General features: G+C 55.6%; 1 long non-coding RNA gene across 1 annotated transcript; it reads left to right on the top strand.

The window, feature by feature from the left end:
* Window positions 1–1,315: 1,315 nt before the first annotated feature.
* Window positions 1,316–9,458, top strand: LOC118498104. The gene is made up of 2 exons (XR_004900639.1): window positions 1,316–2,211; window positions 3,444–9,458. It is a non-coding gene; the product is annotated as an uncharacterized LOC118498104 (long non-coding RNA).
* Window positions 9,459–15,938: the final 6,480 nt, after the last annotated feature.

Here is a 15,938-nt window from a genome sequence, read left to right as displayed (position 1 = left end):
AGTGCCGCCTGCTTTGAGACAGCACATTGCCAAAATTTGAGACACTGGCCAGGAGTTTGGGGTCTGCAAGCCCAGAGCCCTGGCTCTCTCCTCCTCTTAGTGTCTAACCTGCTCTGAGTCTCCTCTTCCTCTTGCTTCTTCCACGTGTTCAAGCAATCTCTGGCCCACTGCCCCGTTTTCACTGGAGGTTTTAGGGCTGGAGGACCCCAGGAGGGTGTCTGGCAAAGAGGGGAGATGTGGGGGTGAGGACCAAAGAAAGGGGTTAGCAGGGAGGCCGGGGAACCTCCTGGAGGTTTGGGATGATCTCTGGGTTGGCGGCTCTTCTGCTGGACTCCCTTCAAGCTGGCTGAACAGAGAGCCCCCCGTGCCCCACACCCAGGCCGTCTCGGACCTGAGCTGGGGAAAGGCCAGAGCGGAGGCTGGGGATGAAGTTAGGGAACAGCAGCCTGTGGTCAGAGGTTGCCAGTGTGGGGCAGCAGGGGTTTTTCCGGCATCCACCTCCCTTTCCTTCCTCCTCTGTTCTTCCATCTCTTACCCTTTGAAAATTGAGGTGCAGGGGAAACGGCAGAGCAGGAGGAAAAGTTTCCGTCGTGAGCACAGATGAGCTGGGAGTGCACCTGGGGCCACTTAACATTCAGACCCCTTTCCCTTCAAGTGAACACAGCAAGAGGAACGTTCATCAAGACCCAATTTCCCCAGGGAGCCCTCCAGCTAGTGCCGGAGCATTTGGCCAAGTGAAGGGACAAAGGTCGGGGGAGCAAAGCAGAGACCCCAGCCCTGGCAAAGGGGCTCCCCGTGTACGTGCTGGTGGGGGCCCAGGGATCCTGGGGAGAACTAAAACAGGAAAGCATTCCCTGCTCCATGTGTTTGCCCCCCCCCCCCCCCGGATCCGCCCCCCTTCTGACACTGGTCAGGGACCTGTGAGCCACAATCAGCGCAGATCACCTGCAGGGCCTGGAGTCGTGCTCCTGCAGGGAAGACCCTGGCAGGCCCTGGTGGAATAAGTGAGAGTCCACCTGGAGCATTTTGGATCAAAGACCTGAGTGGAATAACCAGGCTCTTCTGCTCTCTGTCCTCAAGAGACAGGTGCCCAGGGTCCCTGTGAGGTGGTCAGCTCTGGACGGCTCTGGGAGCTGGACTGCAGCCCTCAGCTGCTTACTGCACCTCCTCTCCTCTGTGGTGTAGGTCCCGGCTCCTTCTCCCCTCCCCCAGATCTTCCCTGAGTGAGCCCAAACCTCAGCATGGTCTCGCCTTCCAAAAGGAGCCCAGTGGGAACGGTCCCGTTGGGGTGCACATTTTGCTGTTTTTAAGAGGACTGGGTCTCTGCACCCTGGGACCCGAGCTGCCCTGACCCTGTTCTGGGTGGGGTAGGGCGTGATGGTCTGAGCTACTCACCCGGCTTGTTTTCTTTATGAGTTCCTGCCCCAGATCCACTTTGTTGATTTTACCCCAGATATTTTCCCGGTAATCACGGGAACGCTTTGTGGATAGTACCCTTGACACACTTCCCCCGGCAGAGGAAGTGCACTAATTACAAGGAAACCCACCTGTTCTCCCTCCCTTCTTCCTGATCAGGCTAGGATTCCCAGTGGTCTGGGATCTAAGTATTAAACCTTGATTAGCTTCCTGGTACAATAAAATGAAATACAGCCACTTGCCCGAGTGACACAGCATGCCGGTGTCAGAGCCAAGAATAGAACCCAGGCTACCCAGGCCCCAAACCTGTCTCTCTAGGTTTGTCGCGGGAGGTAGCTGCAGTAGATAGATCTAGAAATATAGTAGTTGCATCTCGGTTCTGTCTCTATATATGTATATATCCTACAGATTGCTTCTGTTCTCTATATATACTCCAGGAGAGTGGGTGTGTGCATGGTGCTGGAAAGCGAGTGATTAAACCAGTCTACCCACCCATGCTGACTCAAGCCAGGCCTCCTGCCCACCCTGCTGGCCATTGGACATGCATTGCACCTATAAATTACAGTCAACAGCTGCATTACCAGGGCGCTGAGAGGGGAGGGAGAAGAATCCTGACGGAGCTGGCCCCAATGCGGGTACTGTGCTTGGTGAGGGCCTGCTGCTGGGCCCTCTGCTCTACCTGAAAAAGCAGGAAGTTTGTCCACAGGAGCAAGGTGGGCCAGACCTGTGGACGGTACAGCCAACCACCACTCAGGCCACGCCAGCTTCCTCAGACACGGTGGAAACACTTTGCAGGTGTGCCTAGCATTTGGGGGCAGGGACATGCCTCATGCTTCCCTATTCCACAGCCCCCTCCCTCTCAGTATTTGGGCTGCCCGCTGTGTTCTTCCTAGAGAGAGAAATGAGCCAAACCAGGCCCAGGATGGGTGCAGGCCCCAGAGCATGCAAGGGGCTCTCCTGTGGGCCCAGCTGCTCTGCAGGCACTGATGTGAATGCGCTTCTGCTCCCTCTGGGACAGGCAGAAAGGCAGGGAAGTAAACTGGAGGGGTCTGCAGGTGGCCGAAGCTGGGGAGACCTCCATGAGTGTCTGGAGAAAGGGATCCTCTCACAGACTGAGAGCGTATCTCCTAAAGCCCCTCCCACCCACAGCCAGAGTGCCACGCACACCAGAGAGGCCCTGCCTCCCGGGCTGAGGGCCATGTCAGCCAGAAGTGGGGGAAAGTGTCCCCAGCTGGGGCAAATCAGCCTCAGCCTCTACCTCGGACTTAACTTTGTACCAGAGAAAAAACGGTTGTACTTGCACCCTATGTCTGTGCCTCCCAACCCCTGTGCCCAGCACAGGGCCTCAATAAAGCAGCCTGTTGGCTAAAAGACCTCGCTGCTATCTGCCCTCTGCGTGAGGACGGGACGCTGCCCTGAGCAGGCAAAGACAGTGCCTTATATTCCCTAGAGGCTTCCCTGAGGGTATCAGACACAGGGGCACTGTCAGGGAAGGGGGAGGCCCCGCCTCAGTTCCAGGTGTCACATTGGAGGCTGGGCTGGATGAGGGACTTTCTTCAAGGTCCACAAAGTCCTGCATTTGGATCATCAGACCTGTGACCTAAAGGGGTGAATGGAACGTCCCCTCCCAACCCCGGCACAGTGGCACAAGCCAGAGTTTATTTTGAGTCAGCTGCTTCCCGGTCCCCAACCCCAGCTGTGTGTCGATGAGGTGAGGCAGAAGGGGCAGGGGGTAGGAGGGGAGCAAAGGTGGGGTCTGCTGGGAGTTTCTGTTCCCCACCCTGGACTCACCCAGGCTCCAACCTGAGGCATGACATCAGCTCCACACAGATCAGGAAAACAGGTTTCAGAGCTGCTGTTGGGGGCATGACCCCTCCCCCAGCAGGTGTGAGAAGACTAGCTGGGCCCGGGAAGCTCAGGGAGCAGCCATGACTCTGGAAGACCTGGCGGGCTCTGGGATGATAACCCAGCTTGCTTCTCTCTCCTGCCTTTCTCCTGCCCCCTCTCCCTCTGCCCTCTCCCTGCAGATCTCTGGTGAGCAGCCCCCAGCCTGGCCCAGGGCATGCCCCAGTTCACTTTTGCCTGCTTCTGTGGCCTCCACGGCTTCTGCAAGATGAAGAGGAAGAAGGAGGAAGTTCACAGAGAGCGGGAAACAGCCGTGTGAGCAGGACCAGGGCCCCTTCTGCAGCCCGCCCCAGGCTGTGGGTCTCGGGCGCACTCCTGGTCAAGGCTTGGGCCAGGATCTGCCCGCTACTCTTCTCGGCTGGGCCTGACTGGCTCTAAGCTGAGGGCAGCAGCCTCCTGTGCCTGGGCCTCCTCCTGCCCAGACCCTGGTGCTTCCACGCCCCGGACACCTCCCCCGAGAGAGGCCCCTGTCATCCAGGGGAAGGCCAGGACCAGACAAGAAGTCCCAGGGAGGCCCCAGGAGTGAAACTTCTTTCCTGGCTCAAGGGCTCCAGAACTTTGCAAAGGGTGACTTCTCTCCTGAGAGACTGCAGAGTAGGAAACTGGCGGCTCTGCCCAGGAATTGCCCAGCAGCCCTGACCCTGGGGGAGGCCTCAGCTGGGCTGGGCCCATTGGAAGTGGAGACGAGCTCCCTCCAAGCCCAGGGTGGAGTCTCTCCTGGGTCCTGAGGACCCCAGGCGTGTTGTGGGAGATGAGTCCTTTCCCAGCGTTCCCTGGGGCCAGGCCGAGCCAGGCCTGAGGGGGCAGGCTGGCCATGCGTAGGATGGTGGAGTGCGGACAGTGAGAGGCGGGTAGCCAGCTGGGTCTCCCTGTACCCCGTTCTCCCCACACACTGTAGAGCATCTCCCCTCCAGCCCCTGCCTCTCTGGTCACTCACTTCATGCCTCCTTGGCTGCAGCGCACACGGCAGGGCTGTTCCACAGGCCCTGACCCTCCTCCTCAGGGACTACCTCCAGGGCCAGGCTGAAGGGCCCTTTCCCGGACTGAGCTGTGCCCTCCCTTAACTCTCCTGTCTCCTCGTCTCACCTGCCTTCTCAGAAACCACAGAGGGAGAAATGCTTGCATGTGGCGCCTTTAAGGGAAATTCTGGGGGGAGGGGACCTCTAGGACTTGCCTTGACTTTCCCCCTAGTCTCCCCCAGCCTCCACCTTCAGGGTCAGTCTCCACCCCGACTCCCAGCCTATTTCCAGGAGACAGGAAGCAAACAAAAAACATTTCCTTCCTTCTTTCCTTCCTCCTCCCCTCCCCCAATTTTGATACAACTGAGCCTGTCACTGTGCCTGGACCTTCAGGTGCTAGAGGGTCGTGAAGACAGCAGAGCCGTCCACAGAGACACACTCCGGCTCTGTAGCTTTAGCAGGTCCGCCCTCTGCTTTATCACAGGAACAACTCGGCCCAGGAACAGTCAGGCCCCTCTACTCAGGGACAGAATAACCTTTCTGACAGATGACCTGGGTAGGGGAGATCAGGTCCCCGGGACAGAAAGAGGGGGCTGTGTGCCCCCTGTTTTGGAATGTGGGCCTCTCCAGGCGGTCTGGGGGCGGGAGACCTCTTCTGCTGGTTCGCTTCTCCAGAGCCCAGGGGAAGCGAGGGCACATTCCATCCTGGCAGCTCTTGCCTGTCTAGCTCATGCTCAGGGCATTTCCTAGGCTCCTGGCAGATTTGATAGGATCCAGGTCATCTTTGTGACGCCAGAGCACAATTTAAGATTTCTCTCCTCCTATCTTTTGCCCTACCCCCTAGCCCCAGCCTTCTAAAATCTGTTATTTCTTGTTGCATCCAAAGAATTGTAAACAGAAGTCCTCACAAGGAAAAAGCAATAAAAGCCAATGGGGTCACAAAGGACAGAAGAAAAACTCCCTGGTTCTTCAGCCTCTCAGAGAGCGGAGGCCTCGGATGAGGCCAAGAGATGGGCGGCACAGCCTCGGAGGGTGCCCTGACGCAGATGCAGGCAGGCTCGGCTCGAGGGCATGAGTGTCCCTAGCGGTTGCCCGCGAGGCTGAAGCCCCAGAGAAGTCACTCCTGTGGTGGAGGATGAAATTGTATCCTTGAGACTCAGAGGTGTTGGGTGTTGTGTCCTGACCACACAGCTCACCCGGAGGAAAGGTCAGAAGAGTAGAGAACCTGCGGGAGGGGTGGGGAACGAGAGCTTCCCTCTGCAGCCTCTTGAACTTGGACTTCAGCAGGGCTGTCGGCTGCAGGGGTTGATGCTGAGCTTGTTCAGGGAGCTTCTTCTCTGAGAAGAACTCCCTTGGCTCTGGAGAGATACTGGATATCTTGAGGCCCTGCTAAGGGAACATGGGAGAGGTCCCAAGGTCAAGGCATTTCTGAGCGGAAGCCCAGCTGCGCCTGCAGATAACTGTCCTCGGCCTCCAAGCTGGTGGTCTGGTCTTCATTCAAAGCTAAGTTAGGGTCCAACACTGCAGCTGAAATGGCCTGAGAGGAGGCAGTAGCTGCTTCTAGCTGGACACCCCATACTCTATCGTCCCCGTTTCCCTCGCAGCATCTCGGGAGGCAGCCTGGAGACCAGATCCCACCTTTCTGCCCCTGGGCTTGCCCAGGGGAGAGGCTGGTTTCATCCAGAAGGGTGGATGCGGCCCAGCCTACAGACCATGTGCTCCAGGGCCTCTGACTCCAGTCCAGGTTTCCCCCTCTTCTGTTCTTTTGAGGGAGGGGGCGGGGCCTGGTCTCCAGGTTTCCTGTCCTGCGCTGGGTCTTACTCCTTCCCAGAGGTCAGGTTGGATTGTCTTGGCCTCCTGTTTCCAATTCCCTTCATTCCTCCAATCCCAGGCTCCACCTTGAGGTGGGGACTAGGAGCTCCTGGGGTGAGGCAGGGGCGCAGGAGTAGAGGGCTCTGAGGAAGGGGTCTGGCCTTTCCTGTTGCAGCGTGGCACTGAGTCCTGCAGAAAGGGGGGAGCCTTAGCCCCCCAGGGCCTCACTCTGCTCATCTATAAAAGGGAGAACGTGCCATGCCCGTTTCCGCCTTGTGCTGTGGGCTGCTGAATGGGGCATAAAGAGGTGTGAAGGGTACTGAAGGCCCTTGGGCCTTGAATGTGGTCAGAGACCCTAGCCCAAGGGACCTGGAGGGGCTTCTTGTCTCAGGTTGAAGTCTTTTTTTCTTTTCTTTTTGTATTAGAATGTCATTTCCTTCTTCATTTGGGGCATGGGGGGAGTGACTCTTGAATGTAGCATATGGGTCAATAGAAATATATAGGGGGATTATTTTGGAAGAAAAAAGCAATCATTTAATTATCTGAAATATGCATGAGGTAGCACAGCGGGATGCAAAGAGCCTTGAGCTGGGAACCAGGTCTCCTGGATTCCAGCCCCGCCTGGACAGTGATGATGGTGTGACCTTAGGCTGATCGTGTCCTATTTCTGGGACTCAGTTTCCTCAACTATAAAGAGAGGATTGCATTTATGTTCTGCAGGTTCCCTCTGGAAAGCTGGGCCTCACTGGGGCTGGGGGCTGGGGGACCGGGGGGCTGCAGGTTTCCAGAGCCCTGTCCCGTGTGCTCTGTGCGTGCAGCAAAGGGGAGTGATGTGTGTGGTAGATCTGAGAAACGGAGCTAGTGAGAGAGAGGGCAAAGCACCCGGAGCTGCTGCCAGCGGCCTCCTGCGGCTCTCCCTGCATTTCTGCCTCTCCTCCTTCCTGCAGCCTGGCCCCCAGGGAGAAAGTGTCAAGTGTCAGCCTCTACTCAACTCCAGGCCCTGTCTAGACCATCACAAGTGCCACTTTTGTCCTCTGTCTCACTCTCTGTCATATACACAAGCCACCCCTTGCAGATGGGATCTCAAGGACGGGCTTTCTGCCTCAGTTATATAACGCATGGGCTTCCCTTTGCATAGCTGCTGGTGAGCCCATCTCTAACCCACCCACCTCATTCATTACCTTCTGCAAGCGAAAGTGCCTCAGGCTGCAGCCTGCCCTGCCTGCGGACTGAATGGGCATGTTTCCCGGTGGTTTGGGACAAGCTGGTGGTGGGGTGGGCTCATGACTATCTTTAGATAAAGGGCTGCAGCCTCCCATTTCCCAGAGCTCCTCCATGGCTGACTCCTGACCTCCAAGAATTGCTTCCTCTCTCCCAGCCTCTATAAAAGGATGACAACAAGACCCACCCCATCCCTACCTCCTAGCAAGGCATGCATTGCAGGGGCACAGGGTATCAGATGTGCCAGATGTGGTTTGAATTTTTGGAGACAGACACTTGGTTCTAATCACGAAGACGGGCTTTCACCAGAAAAGGAAATCTCTGGCTCCTGCATTCACTGGACTCCTGGGGGCTGGTCCAGAAAACCTAGTTCACCCTGGGCTGACAACCCCGCCAGAACCGACAACCAGAATCTGCTTCCAAAGAAGGAACACCCCATCCCTCTCGAGAACAAGAGAGAGCCTTCACCACCATCACCCTATTTCCAGTACAGACAGCTCCCTAAGGCCGTGTTGCTAACCTGCCTGGGAGCAGAGGATGTGGCTTGTCAGAGTGAACCCATGCCCAGGCCATACCCTCAGGTCACTGCCTGCTCTGGCAGGCTTCTGGCCAGCCCTGCCTGGGCTCCCTTCTCTCAATTCCCATGGGATCAGAACCATGGACCATGACGAGGAAACAGAAATGTTGGCTGTTCACAGGGGAGCCCAGGAGGTCAGGACCACTCACAAGGAGGGTGAGGTGTGGGGCTCAAGCACCCCTGGAGAAACGTGTTATGCCGAGGAAGAAATTTCAAAAGCCAGGAGCCCCCAAAACGGCAGCCAAGGCTCTGGAGTTCCAGGGTTTCCTGGTAGACACCCCTCCCTCCTCTCAGCTCATCCCTGTGTTCCATCAGAGAAGCCAGAAGCAGAGGAAAACTGGAGGGGGAGATGGCAGGACCCAGACCAGATCCTCAGGACTCTCCCAGCCTTCGTTGCCATGGCAATGTTGCTATTTTTATCTCCTTGTTCATGATGCTCAAAGCTCTCACTTTCTCTGTTCTAGAGAGGCCAGGCTGGCTTCTGCCCTCACCCTCCAATGCGGTACCTTCTCCCGGGGCCCTGAGGAGGAAAGAAGTGATGGCGGAAAGGGGAGCCCACCGCCGGGTCACCCCTCAACCCGGGCAACTGTTTGACAGTGGCCTGCTTCTGCACTTTTGAGCCCTTTGGTTTCCAGCTGGCTTACAAGCTGGGTTTTATATTTTCAAGGAGATCGAAGCTCCCCATGGTCTCGCCTAGAGGCTGCTCGAGATGAGTTTTGCCACACAGCTGTGACACTGGGCTGCTGCCCATGGGAAAACCAGACCCGGCTCTGAAGAATGTCCTGTTAGTACGACTAACGGGCCCCTCAGAAGGGATGGGGAGCTAAGTTTGCATTAACAATCAAATACACTTAACATCCCCAGGAATCTAAACCAGTGCTTCCTGTCCTCTGTCCCTCCGCCAAAGAGCTGGGGCAACTGGGCTTTCGTGTCATCGCCCAGTCGTTATGCCCAAAGCCAGTCAGCATATATTATCCAGGCTGGACGGCGGAGTCCTGGGTTCCTCTCCTTCCCAACCCTGCATGCAGCCATGTTTCTCTTCAGGGGCTTGAGATGAAGCCAGAGTTTAATGAAAGGATTTCTTAGAGCTGGTCGGTTTCTGTCCCAGCCTCTGGTCCCCTCCCCATGCCCCCACTTTTACCCCAGCAACAAGGAACCCCCGAGAGTCAATGGTACTAGCATTGCCCACCTATAAGCTCAGTGAAACGAACCCAGCAGAGCTGGGGTGGTTGGGGCGTAGGGGTGTGGCGGGGAGCGGGGAGCATTGCATGCCTGTCCTCAAGACCGTGACCCTGGAGACAGGTCCAGGCCTCAGCCCAGTAAAGTAGCAAGCATTGCTTTGGACTCCTGCTCTGAGGTTCTACCACAGCTGAACTGAATCCTGGAGGGCTAACTTCTCTAGGGTGGCTGGGGCCCATTTACCCAGCCTCTACTTGGTTTCATTTTGGCTCGAGTTGCACGGTTTCCCGAATCTATGCACCTGGAGTAAGCACTTTTCTGGTTGACTCTGAAAAGCATGCCAGCAAACGCTGCTCTGTTAATTGCTGTAATAAACAGACTTTATTACACCCCTTTGCAGTAAATGAATTATGTTGTCAGGGTAGATGGGGCGTCTGTGTTGATTCCGCACTGGGACTCACTGCAGTGGCAGAAGCTGAGCATCTCCACCAGCTCTGCTGAGGCGAGGAGGGAGACGGAGGTGGGGGAGCAGGAGCATGAACAGAAAGGGAAGTGGTGGGGCCTTGGAGGAGGCTTGGGGAGCCACACAGCCCCTGGAACGGACAGGCAAGGGTCCCTGTGCCGCCCACAGTCGAGGAAAGACAGGCCTGTCCCCCAGCATCACAGAGAGTAGGGGGAAGGTGGCTGGGGGGGGGGGGGGGGGGGGGTAAATAGGGAAGGTGGTTTAGGACTACAGTATGATCACATAGACCGAATGGTGCCTTTATTTTTCCCAGGAACAATAGTAAAGACCTTTGGTTCGGCTTCTCAGGACTATTGACAGAACAAATGGAAATTTTCAGACTTACAGGGAGAGAAAGTTGCTATCCGAAGGCATACTGTTAAGAACAAGAATTGTTCTATAATGCTCTGTGAATTACCAATACAACTCTTTTTAAAAAGAATCATATAACTCCACCTTCATTGGGGGACAGAAATTCCTAACTGTCACTGAGAGGGTCCAGAGACCTAGGGCCATCGGGGCCAGCCCCAGAGCCAGCTGCTCCCGGGAGGGGTGGCTGCCCCTTCTCCCCATTCAGCCCCCGTGGAGCCTGGCACACAAGCGCCCCGTGAGGCTTCACTGAGCAGTCTGCCTCTCCGTCTTCACGAGGCAGCCGGAGGGCTGCCCCTCGCCCTTTTGCTGCCAGTACCCCAGTCCTTACCTTCTTGTAGGGGGAAATGGGTGCTGTGGACTATCGTCAACTCAACCCATTCGACCAGTATTGAGTCCTGACTGTGGAAAGCCCAGTGGGAGCAGCTGCAAGAGAAAGAGGAAAATCAGACATTGTTGTCCCCCTGAGGAACTCACAACTTAATTAAAAGCAACATAGCCCTGGCTGGTGTAGCTCAGTGGGTTGAGCGCGGGCTGCAAACCAAAGTGTCTCAGGTTTGATTCCCAGTCAGGGCACATGCCTGGGTTGCAGGCCACACAGCCCCCAGCAACCGCACATTGATTTAAAAAAAAAAAAAGTAATGTGCCAAGGCTCCAAGGATGCAAGATGCCTTACAGAACAAGCAAAGCTTTGAGTCTTTTGGCCTGAGAGCAACAACTGTTTAGAAAGTGGGGAGGTATCAGGGAAGGCTTCACAGAGGAGGTGGAATTTGAGCTGAGCCTTAACGGATGGAGAAGTGTGTTCAAAGCAGCGATCCCAGAGACTTCTTTTCTCTTTGCTGATATCTACAGATGCCAGACACAGCCAGCAGGGACCTTGCAGCAGGTGCTGTGGGCAGCCTCTTCTGTCACAGATGGGCCCGCTGGCTCCCAAATTTCTCTCCTCTCCAGGACTCTGGCACCTGAAATTTCATTAGTGCTTTCTCTCTTTCATTTTAGGCTTCGATCCCCTGGGGCCTATAATACGGGAGAGCGGCAAACATTAGGTAGCTCTCAGGCATTTGCCCCGCAGCGTCAGTGACGACCTCAGGGTCCCTCCCTGGAGCAGGTTTCATTGGGATAGAGGGGAAAAGGCATGCGGGCATCAGGGGATACCCGGCTGGGGCGGGTGGGGAAGGGGACACAGAAAGGTGTAGCTGGGCGGTCTGACAACAGGCTTCCCCAGCCTCGCAGCTCCGCCTGGCCTGGACCATGCATGCTTGTGCTCTTCTCCCTCCAGACCTCCTCCCTCCTTTCTCCTCCTCTTCCTTTCTCCAGCTACCTTTTCTTCTCCCCTCCTTCCAAAGAGACAGTCAGGACCCTCCAAGACATCATGTGGTGTCCTGTCGTGAAGACTGGGGACAGAGGCATGGGCTGGCGACCCGAAGGCTGCTGTGTTTCGATCTCGGCCCTGCACCAGCTAAGATTCTTGCTGGTGGCCAGATAGACACCGTGACCTTGTATGGACCTCAGTTTCCCTCCTTGCACAACAAGTGGATCTCTGCCTCCATCTCCCTTTCTCTCCATTGAGTCTGGGGGGAGGGGCACAAGACCCAGGTTCTGGTCTCCATGCTCTTCACTAGCTGTGGTGGCCTGGAGAACCCACTTATCTCCCCAAACCCCTGTCTTCCATCTGTACAGTGCAGATGATCATACCCACCCCACAAGTTTTTGCGAAGATCAAAGAGTTTGTGCAGAAGTTCTTACTTTGCTCATGCCTGGCGTAAGCAAGAGTTCGATACCAGTTCATTGAAAGGGTTAGTTGACAGAATTACAAACAGCAGGAGATTCTGCATATCTCCATGTTGCACTGGACTAGCATTGTTAGGCGCTGGATAGAGATTCAGAAAACAAGTTAAACTGAAGTTAGGTATGATTTGAAAACAGGTGTGGAGGTGTCAGGAATTATTAAATTAGCTCACCTGTGTCCTAGGTAACCTCTCCTTTCTCAAGTAACAGACAAGAAGTAGTGCATAGACAGGATTGCCCGGATGCAGTGTTGTGTGGTGAGGTGACAGTGAGGTGACAGGGTTCTTCTAACTTCTGATTCCTTTTGCCTTCTTCCCCACACCCCGCCCGGCACCTGGCTGACCACTCTAGACAGGTCACTTTCCTCTGCTGCATTTTGGGGAGCATCCTGCAGGCGGCGCTCTCCCATCACCTCAGCCTCAGAAGAGTTGGGGCTGGGGTAGGGAGCCAGGGGAAGAGAGGAAGTGTGAAGGAAAAACAGGCCCACGCATCGCTCACATATTTACATCAGAACTGTCAAAATAGTTATTTTTAAGTCGAGTTCCGTCTGCTGCGGGTTTACAACCGGCGTAGCGGGGGCGGGACGCCCTGCTACAGGGTGCAAGCTGGGCGGGGGTTCTGGGTGCAGTGGGAGTACCTGGGTTGCGCACGCGTGCGTGGGCCACTGACTCTTTCTATTGCCACTTTGCACCTAGCTTGGGAGCTGCCGAGACCACTGACGCTAGCCTGCCTGCCATTCCTGGCTCTCCTTGTCTCCAGGGCAACATGCATCCGGTCCCAGCTAAGATGGAGAGCTGTCCTGTGCTCACTGCCCACTGCAAGAGAGATTCCTAAGCTTTGGTTGTCCACCTGGCCGGGTCCCTGATCACACCGTCAGTCTGGAAGTCCCCCATAGCCTATTCCCATACCCCCTTAGCTATAACGTGGACCCATTCCGTCTCTAAAGCAAGATTTCACGGGCTCTAGATCCCGGTCTGATTCTGAGGACCAGCTTCCCACCCCCACACAGCCATCTGCGACATCAGCCCTTTCTGGGAGCACAGGACCTGGCATTCTCCAGGAGAGGCTGCTGTTCTGTGGGCCTGAAGCTGCAGACCCCTGGGTCTGCAAGCGGTGGAGAGAATGACTTAGTTCTAAATATCAGGAATGTCAAAAATTAACTTTTCCCTACAAAGTGAGGGGCCACAGGGTTTGACACTCACAACGCTTCTTTCTGGCCCTCTCGCTGGCTCTCTCAGGGGCAGTGGGATTTGAGACAGACGCTGGCTGGCCCTGCTGCCATCAATATGTGTCCCGGCTCTGTCCAATGTCTGCTCTGTAATGAGCAGTGTTTCGGAATGTCACCTCTGTTAATGGGGAAGCGGCACCTGTGCACAGCCGGAACCACCTCTCTGTCTTCATTAGGCAGTCCGCAGGCTGGCTGCCGGCCGCCCTTGCTGGGTGACAGATGACGGGGATGAGGGGCGAGAGCAGCGGCCTCCTGCTGTCCAGGATTCAAGCCCAGACAATGACCCTGGATGCCCGTCCCTGACCACTCCCACCCCCCACTGCAAATGGACTGCTGGAAAAAAAAAATCCTTTTGTAAAGCAAGGTGCTGCAAAGACAGATACTAGCTAAAAATCAGGTGAAGGAGAGCAGAGGAGATATTTCTAGAGACAGACAGCTGCCCTAGCCACTATGGTCCGCTGTCCAGATTACATTCTGGGGCACCTTCCTCCTCCCCTATCTTCACAGGCCACCTTTTATGCCCCTTCTAATAAATCTGTGCGCCATGCAGCAGTCACAGGATGAGGGTGTAACGGTGTTCTCATCCCAGACTTCCCCCTAGCCAGGCCTGCAAATTACCTCTCAGCAAAACCCTGCTCCTTTTGAATCTCGGCCCTCACACCCACCTGTGACAGGGGGACGCTGAGATGCGCTAAGCCCTGAAGTGGCATGAGACACTGACTCGGCCTCAGAAGAGCCCCGCTATCACGATGAAAACATCGCTATGGATTCCGTGTTCCTCCGGTTCAGTTCGATGATTCCACCCTCCCCCCAGCGCTGTTTTAAACAGTGCGGCATTTCCTTTATCTTTTCCGCTGCCCCAGCTGGACCCACAAGTGGCCTTCTGTACTATTACACGACCGGAGGTGGCTGCGGTGCCAGCTTGGAGAGTTAGGGGCAGTGGTGAGGATCACTCGTAGTGGCCCCAGGCAACTCTCTGATCAGGGAACTGCGTAGGAAGCTGGTTTCTGGACTGGGGCTCGCTGTCGAAGTGGCTTCACTTTGCTAGGCTCTCCCTTTGAAAGGTGGGGAGGCGGACTCCCAGGGTTTGGGCTTTTCTCATCACCCCTCTCTCCTGTCTCAGTGAAGGGTTCTCTTGTCCATCTAGATAATAATCCTTTGATGGAAGCCAGGGAGTCGTCCCGGACACACCCCACTCTCTACCGCACATCGGATCTGTCACTAAATTCTGTTGGTTCTCCCTCCTCACTCTCCCTCAGCCCCGCTGGCCTTCGTCTCCGCTGCCACCACCTTAGTCCGGGCTGTCCTCTGCCTCTTCAGTGTCCTCGCACCACACTTTCGCTCCTGGCGCTCCAGCCTCCCCGCCTTTCCTGTCGTTCCAGGGGCACAGCACGGCCCTCCCTGAGCACCCAATCCAAATTGGACCCTGTCCCCCGCGGTCTTCCCTGTCACGGTAGCGCTCTCCGAAATGTCCTCATTCACTTCATTCACTTGCTTGTCTGCTTTCCCGTCCAAGGCTATAAACTCCAGGAGGACAGACTGCCGCCTGCGTTACTTATCCCAAAGCCACAGCTCTAAGAACAATGCCAGGTATGCGATGGGACTCGGGAAACATTTGCTGAACGAATGAATGGTTGGCTGCAACCTAATGACATCCTCGTCCCCAGCCCTGCGCCAGTCCCACCGGTCTTTCATTCTTTCCATAGCAACTGTCATCACGCTGCCTCCCCGCTCAACGCCCTTTGGTGACAGGCAAATGCTGGCCGTTGTTGAAGCAGAGTGCAGGGCATGTGTGGGTTTTATTACACTTCCACCTCACTTGATAACTTACTTCAGCTTGAAACTGTTTAAAATGAATTAAGTTTTAAAATTATGGAAGCAAAGACACAATACAACCTTCAGTGGCTCCCACTGTCCTCAGGATAAAGCCTGCGAGCTCTTCTCCTCCTTCCTGGTCCTTCCCCAACAGGCCCTGCCCTCGCCCGTTACCCTATTGTGCCCTCAGGGGATCCCCAGGAAACACCCGTGCTTCAAGCGCCAGGAGCAGCTGAATTCTGGGAAGAGCTGCTTTGTCTTCACTTGACGAGTGTGGAATGGCACGTTTTTTGTGTGGCTGTTAGAAAGCATTGGAGACCCTCCTGTGTGTGCGGTGCCACAAAGGTCTGTACGGGCCACTCAGGCTTCCACTTCTTATAGCTCCCTTCTTGGCTCCATATGATGCTCCCACTTTTTCTGTTTTCTTTGGCTTCCTCATTGGTTATCCCTGCGGGTGCCCCATCTCCTTTAAGCTGTGGGGATTCCGCAATGCTGGTTTAAGGACAGGAATGGACGCCCCACCACACCCTCTCTGCCTTGGTCTGTCTCATCCCTCACTAAGTTTAGCTGCTCCTTATACTGAACAACACTCCTTTTGCTGTGCTTAAAAGCCCACTTCCGCCAGTACGTTCTGTCTCCCTCTTCCACGCCTGTCTTAGCGGAAAAGCAGACTCCTGACCGGTCTGCATAGAAGGACTCACTACCCTTAGCCTCCCTGAGCTCACGGGGAAAGGTGGGCATGATGCTGAATGAGGTGGAGTGATGCCCCTATCACACCTGCGCCCTCCCCATCTGTGTTGGGATCCTACGGGCACAGCATGGAAATGGGGCTTTCTCACAGCTCACACTTGTGAGCACTTACCATGGGCATTTACCGAAAATCGTGTTCTGAACATCTGAGATGCATTACTTCAGTGGGAATAATGGACTATTATTATTACATTCTTCTTCTAGAGATGTGAGAGCCAGGGCCCAGGGTAACAGAGCTTGTAGTAAGTGACAGGACCTGGGTACAAATGGAGACAGTTTGGCCCCAGAGTCTGTGCCCCTAACCACTCTGCACTTGCCTCTCAGGGCTCCCTGGTGGGTCCTGAGCTCCTGGTGGAGACCCTGACCACCCAGAGCCTCCCTGCACACCCCTCACCACTGTTCCTTGGCACCTCACAG

Source organism: Phyllostomus discolor, chromosome 14 (genome assembly GCF_004126475.2).
Source record: "Phyllostomus discolor isolate MPI-MPIP mPhyDis1 chromosome 14, mPhyDis1.pri.v3, whole genome shotgun sequence".
NCBI classification, from domain to species: Eukaryota; Metazoa; Chordata; class Mammalia; order Chiroptera; family Phyllostomidae; genus Phyllostomus; species Phyllostomus discolor.
The sequence above is the reverse complement of the archived record's forward strand: the minus strand, read 5'-3'. Positions and strand labels throughout refer to the sequence as shown.